Source organism: Dromiciops gliroides, chromosome 1 (genome assembly GCF_019393635.1).
Source record: "Dromiciops gliroides isolate mDroGli1 chromosome 1, mDroGli1.pri, whole genome shotgun sequence".
Taxonomy (NCBI): domain Eukaryota; kingdom Metazoa; phylum Chordata; class Mammalia; order Microbiotheria; family Microbiotheriidae; genus Dromiciops; species Dromiciops gliroides.
This window is the reverse complement of record NC_057861.1, coordinates 758973149-758985683: the sequence shown is the minus strand read 5'-3', so window position 1 is coordinate 758985683 and position 12535 is coordinate 758973149. Positions and strand designations below refer to the sequence as shown.

At 48.7% G+C, this 12535-nt stretch overlaps 1 protein-coding gene across 1 annotated transcript in view; it reads right to left on the bottom strand.

The window, feature by feature from the left end:
- ELMO1 (engulfment and cell motility 1) overlaps nt 1-4321 on the bottom strand; it is a 376252-nt gene extending 371931 nt beyond the window's left edge. The window contains exon 1 of the mRNA XM_043975135.1: nt 3929-4321. The gene's annotated coding sequence lies outside the window, so the exon portion shown is untranslated. The remainder of the gene's footprint in view (nt 1-3928) is intronic.
- Between the last annotated feature and the right edge of the window lie 8214 nt (nt 4322-12535).

Sequence of the window (12535 nt, the reverse complement as noted above, 5' to 3'; positions counted from 1 at the left end):
AATGGAGAAGGATAATTCATTGACCTCCCTTGGTGGGGGAAGGGAGGAAGTCTTCTGCAGATTTTTTTTTTTGCACATTATAAAGGCATACTCTTCTTCCACCAGCTACTGGTGGAAACGATGGGATAGGATGGAGACCAGAGATAAATAATTCACAAGGGGAAAGTGGCCCTGGCTTTGCTGGGCAAGGCTGGGAGACCCTCCTGGAAAGGAATCGTGGGCCAGAGAGGGAAGCAGCCAGACATTAGCAATCCACTATGACTTGTTTAATTAGGGTACTGAGCGTCAACACACATTTAGGAGAGGCCCATTATGTGCAATGGGAGGCACTGAGGGAGCTACAAAATATCATTTCTCATTTTCAACAAACATTTACTGACTGTCTCTTCTAGTCTGAAAGAGGAAACATTTGGTGAAATTACAGGAGCTTGAGCTAGAAAAGGGCCTTGGAGATCTTGTTGTCCAATCCCTTAATTTTTCAAATACTAAAATCGAAATTCAGAGAAGCTTAAGTGATTGGCTGTCGATTTAGATAAGTGGCAAGTTACTGAGCCATGATTTGAACCCAGAGCCTCTGACTTCAAATCCAGAGGTCCTCTGACTCCCAGGAGATAGAGTGGTACTGTGGGAAAAGCCAAGGAAAGGGCTGGATTGTCTTACCTTCATCTGACTCAATGTGTGCCCTTGTTCAAGTTAAAAGCCTCGATAATGTAAGTCAGGATGAAGGCAGACACTTTCTAAAGCTGACATTCTTTTGTTTTTTGGTTTTGTTTTGCAGGGCCATAACCGTTAAGTGACTTGCCCAGAGGTCACACAGCTAGTAAATATCAAGTGGCGGAGGCTGGATTTGAACTCAGGTCCTCCTGAATCCAGGGCTGCCCCCTAAAGCTGACATTCTAGAAGAACAAAGATTTAGAGCCCAGAGGGATCCTAGAAGATGACAGTTCCAGCCCAGCTGGTTTTACAGATAAGGAAACTGAGTCAAAGAGCCAGAAAGTGATTTGCAGAGGATCACACCATGGAAGGTCTGAAGTGGGATTTTAACCCAAGGACAAAGGATGGGAGCACTTACCTTTGGACTCATCCAATTCTTCCAAGCAGAAAGCCCCTGGCAGCCCCTCCCTCTATGTGACCCTGTGGAACTCCAAAAGGGGGAGCGTCCAAGACCAGGGGCATGGGCGGGGGAGCCAAGGGCTTCTCCCAGTCCCAGGCCCCAGGCTCTAGGGGTGGTCAAGATCTGGAGATAATGCCTCGGACTTGGCCTTCATCCCCAAACCTAAGCCAGTCAGCCACTGAAGTGGGTGTGGTAGGGGTGGGAAGCCAAGAAGGGCACTTTTGTTTCTCTAATTTGGGCCTGGGGTAGGGCCTCAGATTTCATTAGTATAAAAAGCATTAGCATAGAACATGCCCTCCACCTATTCTGATAGTCTCAGTTCTTTAGAGTTACCTGGGAAGTGCTGGCACTAGTGAGATGGATCTCTGTCTCTGCCTCTGTCTCTGCCTCTGCTTCTCTGTCTCTCTCTCCCTCCTTCTCCCTACCCTCACAAAGCCACACTGCCTCCTTTCTCTCAATCACTTTTTTTAAAAAACATATTTGGGGGCAGCTAAGTGGCGTAGTGGATAGATCACCGGCCCTGGAATCAGGAGGACCTGAGTTCAAATCCGGCCTCAGATGCTTGACACTTACTAGCTGTGTGACCCTGGGCAAGTCACTTAACCCCCAATTGCCTCACCAAAAAAAAAAGCATATTTGAATATCAGAAAGTCACTCTCTGTCTCACGTATGGGCACTCACTGTGTGCCATCTCACATTGCACCTGTTACCTAGAAGGCTCTGGCAGACAAGGGAAGCAGTAAGCTGTGGGGGTTCCCATTACTAGACTGGGCACCACCCCTTTTAAGCCCGGCCTAGGGCACACCCATGCTTGGCCCAGCTGTCTCCAGAGGCAGGTATTGGGGGGGGGGGAGTCCAGTCAGAGTCTCTATTTAGCAAGCAACAACAGAGTCCAAAGGCTGATGCCATTCATCCCAGTGCCCCAACAAGCATTTCTGGGGCTGAAGATGGGCAAGAATGAATGGCATTCGGAGAGCTCACTGCCCAGCTGTGGGATCTCCAAGTTTAGATCACCTCATTTTACCAAGACAAAGAGAAATGACTTGGTCCAAGTCCCCCAGGTAATCAGTGGCACAAATAGCATTTGCCCCTTACCTCTCCACTATACTGTCTCTACTTAAAGACCAAGAGATAAATCTCCATTCATTGTCTCTGTTTCCCTGGCTATAAACAAGAGGCAGGGCAGCCTATAGCAGGATGCCAGCAGCAGGGCTGGGACCAGAGCCCACATCCGATTTTTACATTTTTTCCCTGCAACGCTGCTCCACCCTGAGTTCTTGGGAAACATGAATAATCATCTCATATCATCACTAGGATGATGGAGTGATCATGCAAGGGAAGGCCAGTCAGGGAGGGATTGCCCAGGGTCGGAGCTTCACTGGTACCCAAGAAAGTGACTGGGCTGGCATCCCCAAGGCCTCTCTCCTCTGGGCCCCAGCTCACTGGGCGGGTCCTTTCCTGGTGGGCTTGGGAAGGAGCGGGGTGGAGCCCAAGGTCCTAGGGAATGCACTAGTCTTCACCGTCCACTGGCACCATGAAACAGACTCATCATTACTGTTCAGGGCTCATCAAGTGTCCTGAGGCTGAGGCAAGAACCCTAGAACTTGAAGGGAGGGGGGCGTGAAACCGCAGCACCCCTGAGGGTCACTGACTCCTTCTCCCTCCCAGGCAGGGAGCGCCTCGGGCAAAGCCACCGAACTGGCGGCCTTTAGCCCAGGGGTAGGCAAAGGTCCAAGCCCCTCCCCTTCCCCCACCTTCCCATGCCAACTCCGCCTCCAGGCCGAAGGCCCCGAGGTGGGAGAGGGCCACTGGCTGAGCCATGTTCTGACGAGGTCACCCAGGAGGGACCCAGGGCAAATAGCTGGGGGAAACTGCCCCCGTCCGCAGGCATCACTGTGCGCGCTCACACACATACCCTCACACGCACGCGCGCGCACACGCACACACACACACACACACACACACACACACACACACACAGAGGCAGCCTTCACTTTTTGCCTGCCTGGCAGCCCCACTGTATCCTCGGACTCCAAGGCCCCCCCGAAGACTCCTGTCCCGCCCCCAGATGCCCCCACACGCCCCTACGCCAACCGCTAGCTCTCAGAAGCGGAGGGCTAGCCCTTGGCAGCCCCTGCTGTCCGGGTCCCCGCATCTCCGAGCTGTCCTAGTAGCTGCCAGCCCTCCGCGCTAGGAGATCAGAAGCTCAGAGGGGGTGGCCGATATTTAACAGGAGCGCAGAGCTGGCCGAGCCCCAAATCTTCCTCCTGGGCCCCGCGGCGCCCCAAAGGGCTCCACGCTCGCCCGGACGGTCTCCCCAGTGAATGCTAGAGCCAGGAACCTCCAGCGGCGCAGCGCGTAGCTCCCTGCCGGCGTCCCTCTATCTGTCCTGGGCGCTCCCCACCCCCGGGCCGGACAGTCCCTGCAGCGTCTCCCCCCACTCCCCATCACGATCCGATCTGTCCTCCACCCCCGCGGCTGCGGCAACTGCCTCGGCGGCCCCCTCCTCTCGGTGCCCTGGGCAACAGTGTGTGCCCCCACACACACACACACAACCGCACAAACGAATAAGGACAGGGACAGAGACACGCAGAGATATGGAGCCAAGCACAGAGACACACAAACGCACAGAGAGACACCCAAGCGCTTACACAGCCGCACGCCGAGAAAGCCCGGCACACGCGCACACACACACACACACACACACACACACACACACACACACACACACACACACAGAGTGGCGCACACACCATCACAGACCCCCCAACCGCCCTCTCCCCCCTCTCCGTTCGCCCAGGAAACTTTGCTAACCTGCGCACCGCTGTCTCCGCTGCAGGCTCCGGGTCCGGGTCCGGGTCGCGCGAGGGAGGGAGCTCGGTCACTCGCCTGCCAGCCCCGAAGTTGGGGCACCGGGCGGGGGCTCCGCGCGCGGGGGCCGCTCTAGCTTTCGCAGACTGGCTCTGGCGGCCGGGACGATCCCATCCTCAGCCTCAGCCTCGCCCTCCCTAGCCTCGGACTCCGGCCGTCAGCGCCCGTGTCCGTGTGTGTCCGTGTGTGTGCGCGCGCGCGCGTCCTGCGCGCGATCTCCCCCTCCGTCAGACACCCTCGGATACACTCACACCCCCACAGCCCGCGTCCTCAGCCGCCACCTCCGCGGCTGCCTCCCCGTCGCCCCCGTCGCCGCCGCCGCTGCTCTCACTTCCTCTTCCTCCTGCTGGCCACAGGCTCACTTTACATCTGCAGGGCGTCCCGAGCCCGAGTGCGGACTGAGCTCCCTAGCTCTCGGGGCCGGCCGCGGGGTCTGCCGGGGCCGCGGGGGCCGCCGGGCCGGGCCCGTCCGGGGCTCCCCGGGGGACCCGCAGCGTCAGGGGAGCGCGCTGGCCTGCAGCACCTCCAGCCCGACCCGACACTGTCCGGGTGCTCGGTCCAGGCGGGACCGATGACGGACGCTCTGAAGGGGTTCGGGGGCGGGGTCCCTTCCACTGAGGGGGACGGGGGCGCACTCGCCTGGAGAGCTCCTGTGGGTCTCCGGACAGCTGTGCGCGGCCGCCCCGGCTTGTTGTTTGTGTCTGCTTTGGAGCGGGGCCACGGGCCATGGGGACTTGGCAGGCTGTCCTTTGGAGCGGCAGGTGCAGCTTCGACTCCCAGCCCGAGGGCTGGATCCGGGGCCCTGGGGAGTCATCACTGCCCGGGGAGGAGACGGAGGAAGGTCGAGAGCCCCAGGGGCTGCTGACCCCAACTATCAAGGAGCTGAGGCCGAATTTGAACCCAGCTCCTGGGCGATCGTAGCAGCCTGACCTGGAAGGGACCTCAAAGGTCGTCCAGCCTGAAACCCTCCCCCCATTTTGTCGAGGAGCAAATGGAGGCTCATGGGGGGAACGAGGCCTAATGGGGGCAGTCACATAGGAAAGTGGAAGAGAAAAGCTTCCAAGCCAGGCTGCTCGGTCCTTCCAGAAAAGCCTGCCACACTCAGTGACTTTCAGTGATTAAAAATGAAACAAGAACATATGCACCTACTGTGCCCAGGCCCGGTGCCAATCCCTGCCCTCGAAGGGCTGACAGTCTAATGGAGGAGACAACTGTTAGCAAAGCTGTGCCCCATCTGGGAGCTGATGGAGAGAGGGAAGGCTTCCTGGAGGAGGAGGAATTTGAGTGGGGACTATAAGGAACATTGGAAACCAGGACCAGATGGGGGGGGGGCGGGGCGGGGCGGGGTGAGGTGAGAGAGGCTGGAAGAGGCTGTGCGCCCTTGGATTTCCTATTTATCCTGGAGGGGATCGTACCCCCCCCAGTTGGCTCCTTTGGGGTGAGGGTGACTGAATGGAGGATGACCTGGAGCTCGCAGCACCAGCAGCAGCCATGGGGGTGCCCCCTCTCCCACTGTCAGAAGACAGTCCGGCCAGGCCTATGGAGAGACATGGGCCTGAGGAACCCAGGATGACTCCTAGGGTGTGAGCCTGGGGCCGGGAGGGGGGTGGCGCCCTGGGGAGTCATGGGCAAGTTTAGAAATGGGAGAAATACCCTTCAGGTCTACAAAGCATTCTCCACCCATCATCCCCATTTTATAGATGAGGAAATTGGGTCAGAGGCGACCTGCTCCCATTCACACTCTTGGCATGTTCAGAGGCATGAATAAAACACGAGACCTACCTACGAGTCCCCCTCTCTCCCCACATCCAAACTGCCTCAAGTCCTGATTTCTCTAAGGGTGCATGTAGACAAGCAGCTGGGTGGTTTGGTGGAGCACTGGGCCTAGGGTCAGGAGGACCTGAGTTCAAATCTAGCCTTAGGCACTTACTAGCTGTGGGACCTTGGACAAGTCACTTCACCTTGTTTGTCCTAGTTTCCTCATCTATAAAATGAGCAGGAGAAAGAAATGGCAGAACCACTCCAACATCTCTGCCAAGAAAACCCCAAAAGGGATCAGGAAGAGTCAACAGGACTAAAGCAACTGAACAAGATGCCTCCACCAGCAAGTGAACTATGGTTTTGTTTTGTTTTGTTTTTTGGTGAGGCAATTGGGGTTAAGTGACTTGCCCAGGGTCACACAGCTAGTAAGTGTCAAGTGTCTGAGGCAGCATTTGAACTCAGGTCCTCCTGACTCCAGGGCCGGTGCTTTATCCACTTTGACACCTAGCTGCCCCACTATGAAGCTTTAAGTGGCCTGCAAGGGGACAGGGTCAGTATAGACCTCAACGATTCCATTTCTAGGGAGACTGCCCAAGGCTATGAACTAAGACTTGAGAGATAAGGCACTTCCCCAAACCTGGGTAGGGCTGTGGTGGACAGTGGGAAATAGCCACATCTGGCTGGAACGGCACTCAGGGCCTTCCTCAGAGAGCAATCTCAGGCCTAACACATACCAGCCTGAGAAGGAAAGTTAAGGGCTTCCCTACTGGCTAGAGCCAATTTCTACAGAGTGACCTGAATGGGGCCGAGTGTCTTGTGCCATTCTTTGTAGCCACAGTGCCGGCACACAGTAGGTGCTTGGTAAATGCTTTCTGACTTGCTCTAGTGACCTTCAAAGACTCACTGATTTCTCTAGACACTTGTTCTGGGAGCTAAGCAGGCTGAAGGCCTACTGGGAGACAAGAGGAGACCTCAGACAGATAAATGAAGCCTCTGTCAAGATCCCCCAAGTCTAGAATTTGAGGAGGGAAAGGACTTCCTGAAGCCAAGATGGTGGAATAAGCAGTAAATCATCATAACTCTCCCATATTCACCCCCAAATAACAATAAAATAGCACCCCAAAACACATCCTGGAATAGCAGAACCCACAAAACGTTGGAGTGAAACAATCTTTTGAGCTCAAGAAACTTGAAAGATCAGCAGGAAAAATCTGTCTCACTCAGGTAAAAGGGGAGTGAAGCCAGGACAGGAAGCATCCCAGCCAATCCAGCAGCAAGCCCGGCCTCAGCAAATCAGCCATGGAGCAGGCAACCAACAACAGGGAGCCCCCACACACCGCAGCATAGCAGGGGAAACAGAGAGATTCCGGCTCTGAGAACTGCCCAGTGCTTCAGTGTAGCCTTGGGGAAACACGAACACTCCCACCACATGCCAGACACTAGCACTAGGACCCGGCTCAGCACCAGGTAAGTTGCCAGATCCCTGCTGCCTCCAGCAGTGCTAGTCACTCCCCCACCCTGCCCCCTCAGTACAGTACCAGACACAAGCCTCAGGACATCAGTGCAGCATCAGGTAAATGGCCAGGACATGCAGCCCCTGGCACAAGAAGCCTGAGACAGTGCCCCTTCCACACTGGGAGCAGAGCTCAAACTTAAAAAGAAAGGAAAAAGGCTAAAAAAGATGAGCAAAAAAGAATCTGATCATAGAAAATGTAATGATTAAAAATATGAGACATAGTCTCTGAGTAGTTTAATCATTTTCAGCAACAAACATTTATTTTATTTTCCAGTTACATGTAAGGGTACTTTTCAATGTTCATTTTCATAAGATTTAGAGTTCCAAATTTTTCTCCCTCCCTTCCTCCATTCCCTCCACCCTCCACAGGATTGCAACCAGGTTACATCTGTACAATCCACAAGTGTTCTTTTATCAGTTCTTTCTATAGGGGGACTTAGTAAGCTTCTTCATTATTTCCTTGGGATTGTCTTGGATCATCGCGTTGCTGAGAGTGGTTAAGTCATTCACAATTGCTCACTGAACAATACTGCTGTCACTATGTACAATGTCCTCCCAGCTCTGCTCACTTCACTATACATTGATGTTCATTAGTTTTTCCAGTTTTTTCTGGGATCATTCTGTTTGTCATTTCTTATAGCACAAGACCATTCCACTACAATCATATAGCACAGCTTTTTCCATCATTCCTCAATTGATGGACATTCCCTTGATTCTCAATTCTTAGCCTCCACAAAGAGTTGCTATAAATATTTTTTGTATAATTTTTTTCTGCCTTTTCTCTTTTTCATGATTACTATTGTTAACTGTTTCCCTTCCATCCTATTCCCTTCCCCATGATGTTTATTCTATTATCCATCTTCTTTCATCCTATCACTCTTCAAAAGGGATTTGCTTCTGTCTGTCCCCTCCCCCACTCTGCCCTTCCTTCTTTTGCCCCTCTCTCTTTATACCCTTCCCCTCCTATTTTTCTGCAGGGTAAGAGAGATTACTCTACCCAATTGAATGTGTACATTATTCCCTCCTTGAGCCAATTCTAATGAAATTGAGGTCTTTGAGCCAATTCTGATGAGTGTTAGGCTCATTTACTGCCCAGATTAAATATATTACTCCACCCAGTTAGGTGTGTCTGTCTTTTAGTCCCTCCTTGAGGCAGCTCTGGTGAGCTTAAGGTCTTTGAGCCTTTTCTGATGAGTGTAAAATTAATTTACTGCCCTGCTCCTCTCCCATCTCTTCCCCCACTCCATAAGCCTTTTCCTGTTTCTTTCATGTAGGATTTTACCTCTGCCCTTCCCCCTCCCCCAGTGAATTCCCTTCACCCCTCAATTTAACCCTAAAGATGTCATCACCTAGCTAAGTGACACAGTGGACAAAGCATCACCCCAGGCCTAGGGGTATCCCAGACAAAACCCTGCCTCAGACACAAGACATTTGCCTACTGTATATCCCCAGGTATGTCTCCCAGTTCCAATTGTTTATGGTGTTATATTTAAAGCTTCCAAGTGTTGTGGGCCCAAAGTACCCCAGAAGTTCTCTGGGGCACACCAAGGAATCTTCTCCTAGAGAAACTAAACCAAGAGGACAGATACACCTAGAGAGATAAGCAGAACCAGATCTGCTGGAGCTAGCTTCTGGACCTCCACCCTTCATTTTGATCTCCCTTACCCCTGGGGAGATAAATTTGGGTGTGGCTTCGGCCTTTGTGTCCTGAAGAGAGATGGTTTGAGAGATCTGTAGCTACCTGTCATCCAATTCCTCTAGCTACCACCAGTGGGGGATGGTCCTCCCTCACTAAAGGAACTTTCCACAGGCAGATGGTCCACCCCCATCAGCCCCCTATAAAAGTACCTACCAGCCTCCTGTTCGAGGAGATTGGTGCCTCAGAGCCACATGCTTTGTGCCTTTCTCCCCAAGAGAAGTCCAAGGATTTCTCTTGGTTTCCCTTCCCTTCCCTTCCCCCCCTTTCCCTTCCCTTGTCCCTAAATAAACTACCATCTTATTCTAACTGCTTTTGTGTGCAAGAGGGTCTAATTCTTTAAAGAGGAATTCCTAAGAACCCTAACCCAAACCCCATACCCCATTTCCCCCATGACATAAGAAAAATATGAATTGGTCTCAGGCCATAGAAGTGCTCAAAAAGGACTTTGAAGATAGAGAGGTAGAGAAAAAAATGGAAAGAGAAATGAGGGAGATGCAGGAAAGACATAAGAAAAAAGTCAACAGCTTGAAAAATCAAATTGGTCAAATGGAAAAGGAGGTACAAAAGCTCTCTGAAAATAATTGCCTAAGAATGAGGATTAAACAAATGGAAGCCAGTGACTTTATGAGAAACCAAGACACAATAAAGCAAATCCAAATGAATAAAAAAATAGAGGGCAATGTGAAATATCTTCTGGGAAAAACTGCTGACCTGGAAAATAGGTTCAGGAGAGATAATTTGAAAATTATTGGTCTACTGAAAACCATGATTAAGGAAAGAGCTTAGACATCATCTTCCAAGATATTCTCAGGGAAAATTGCCCTGAAATTCTAGAAGAAGCTAAAATAGAAATTGAAAGAATCCATCAATCACCTCCAGAAAGAGATCCCCAAAGGAAAACTCCTAGGAACATTATAGTCAAATTCCAGAGCTCTCAGGTCAAGAAGAAAATATTGCAAGCTGCCAAAAAGAAAGAATTCAAGTACCGTGGAGCCCCAGTCAGGATAGCACAAGATTTAGCAGCTTCTACATTAAAGGACTGGAGGGCATGGAATATGATATTCCAAAGGGCAAAGGAAATGGGATTACAACCAAGAATCACCTACCCAGTAAAACTCAGCATAATCTTTCAGCAGAAAAAATGGGACTTTAATGAAAAAGAAGACTTTCAGATATTTGTGATGAAAAGACCTGAACTGAATGGCAAATTTGACTTTCAAATACAAGAACCTAGAGAACCATAAAAAACTGTAGTTTAAAAAATATTTATAGCTGCTCTATACATGGTGGCAAGGAATTGGAAGTTGAGGGGATGCCCATCAATTGGGGAATGGCTGGACAAGTTGTGGTATATGAATACAATGGAATACTATTGTGCTGTAAGAAACGATGAGCAGCAGGAGTTCAGAGAAACCTGGAAGGTCTTGCATGGGCTGATGATGAGTGAGATGAGCCGAACCAGAAGAACATTGTACACAGTATCATCAACATTGAGTGCTGATCTACTGTGATGGACTATATTCTTCTCACCAATGCAATGGTACAGAAGAGTTCCAGGGAACTCATGATAGAAGAGGATCTCCAAATCCAGGAAAAAAAAAAAGAACTGTGGAATATAGATGCTGAATGAACCATACTATTTCTTTTGTTTTTGGTGCTGTTGTTTTTCTATTTTGAGGTTTTTCGTCATTGCTCTGATTTTTCTCTTATAACATGACCAATGCAGAAATGTTTAATGTTTAATGTTATTATGTGTGTGTGTGTATATATATATATATGTATATATATATATATATATATATATATATATAACCTATATCAGATTACCTGCTGTCTAGGGGAGGGGGAAGAAAAATCTGAAATTGGAAAGCTTGTATAAACAAAAGTTCAGAACTATCTTTACAAGTAACAGGAAAAAAATAAAATACTTTATTAATTAAAAAAATAAAAATAAACAAGAATGAAGGACAAGGGACAACAACAACAACAAAAACCTTTTTGGGAAAGAATATAATGGACCAAATTTGAAAAAAAAAATTGTAGTTTAGTCGTTTTAATAATAAGTCAGCAAGTTATTAATAATGGGAGGTCTATTTGGCTGTCTCTCTCAGACCAAAGACCCCTAATGGCAATGGGGTTCCTATACCATTCCAACAGTAGGATGTCCATCACACAGCAATTAAAGCTAATTGGTTAACAACAATCAAATCTAATTGGCTGTCGTGATTGGGTTATATGAAAATGAAGTCAAGAGATCTAGCTTCTGGTCACTAAACTCTTGTAATGACATCAGAGGAAGAGTGTAGACTGAACCCAAGCTGATAGGGGCACAAGGGTTCCCACCTAGAACTGGTTCCTGCAGGCCAAATCTCATCAGTAAAGTCCTTCAGCTATCCAGACAAAATGATCTGTCTCCACCCAAGACTCCTTTGACCCAGATTAATCTTACTTTCAAGGAGAATTTAGACCTTTGAGTGGGGTGGAGGGGAGAACTAAGAAAGAAGGGGAGATCACTGGGTACTCCAATATATTAATAATTATTTCTCACAAAAGTTATTATTGTGACAGGGAAGGTTGAGACACAAACTCAGAAGAGGACAACAATGTCAAAACACAAAAAGTGGTATCAAGCCAAGAAAGAACTCATTGAAGAAGTAAAAAAGGAGCTTAAAAATCATATAATGCAGGTAGAAGAAAAACTGGGAAATAAGAGTGATGCAAGAGAATATGGAAAAGAGTCAATAGCTTGAAAAAAGGAAACAACTGCTTAAAAAAAATAGAACTGCCAAAATGGAAAAGGGGTTACAAAAATCCATTGAATAAAATAACTCCTTAAAAAGTACAACTAGTTAAAAAGAGAAGTATAAAACCTAATTGAGGAAAACAATTCCTCAAAAGTTAGAATTAGGCAAGTAGAAGCAAATTCAAAAGAATGGAAAAAAAAAAGAAAATGTAAAATACCTCATGGGAAAAACAACTGGCCTGGAAAATAAATCCAGGAGAGACAGTGTAAGAATCATTGAACTACTTGAAAGCCACAATCAAAGGATTACCTAGACAGCATCTTTCAAAAAATTATCAAGGAAAATTTCCCTGATGTCCTGGAACCAGAGGACAAAATAGTTATTGAAAGAATCCACTTATCACCTCAGGAAAGAGATCCCAAAATAAAAACTCCAAGGAACATTATAACCAAATTTCAGAAATATCAGGTCAAGGAAAAAATATTGTAAGTGTAGTAGGGGTGGATTTAACCACCCCTACTACAAAAGTGGCCAAAAAAAAAAAAAAGCCCAATTCAAATATTGGAGAGCCACAATCAGGGTTACATAGTCCTTGGCAACTGTAACATTAAAAGACTGGAAGTCATAGAACATGATATTCCAGAAGACAAAGAGGCTAGGATTACAACCAAGAATCACTTACCCAGCAAAATTAAGCATAATACATCAAGGGAAAAAATGTTCACTGAATGCAATAGAAGGATTTCAAACTTTCCTAAGGAGAACAGAATTAAATTTTTAAAAATTGATCTCCAGTATCAAGACTCAAGAAAAGAAAGGAATTCAATAGA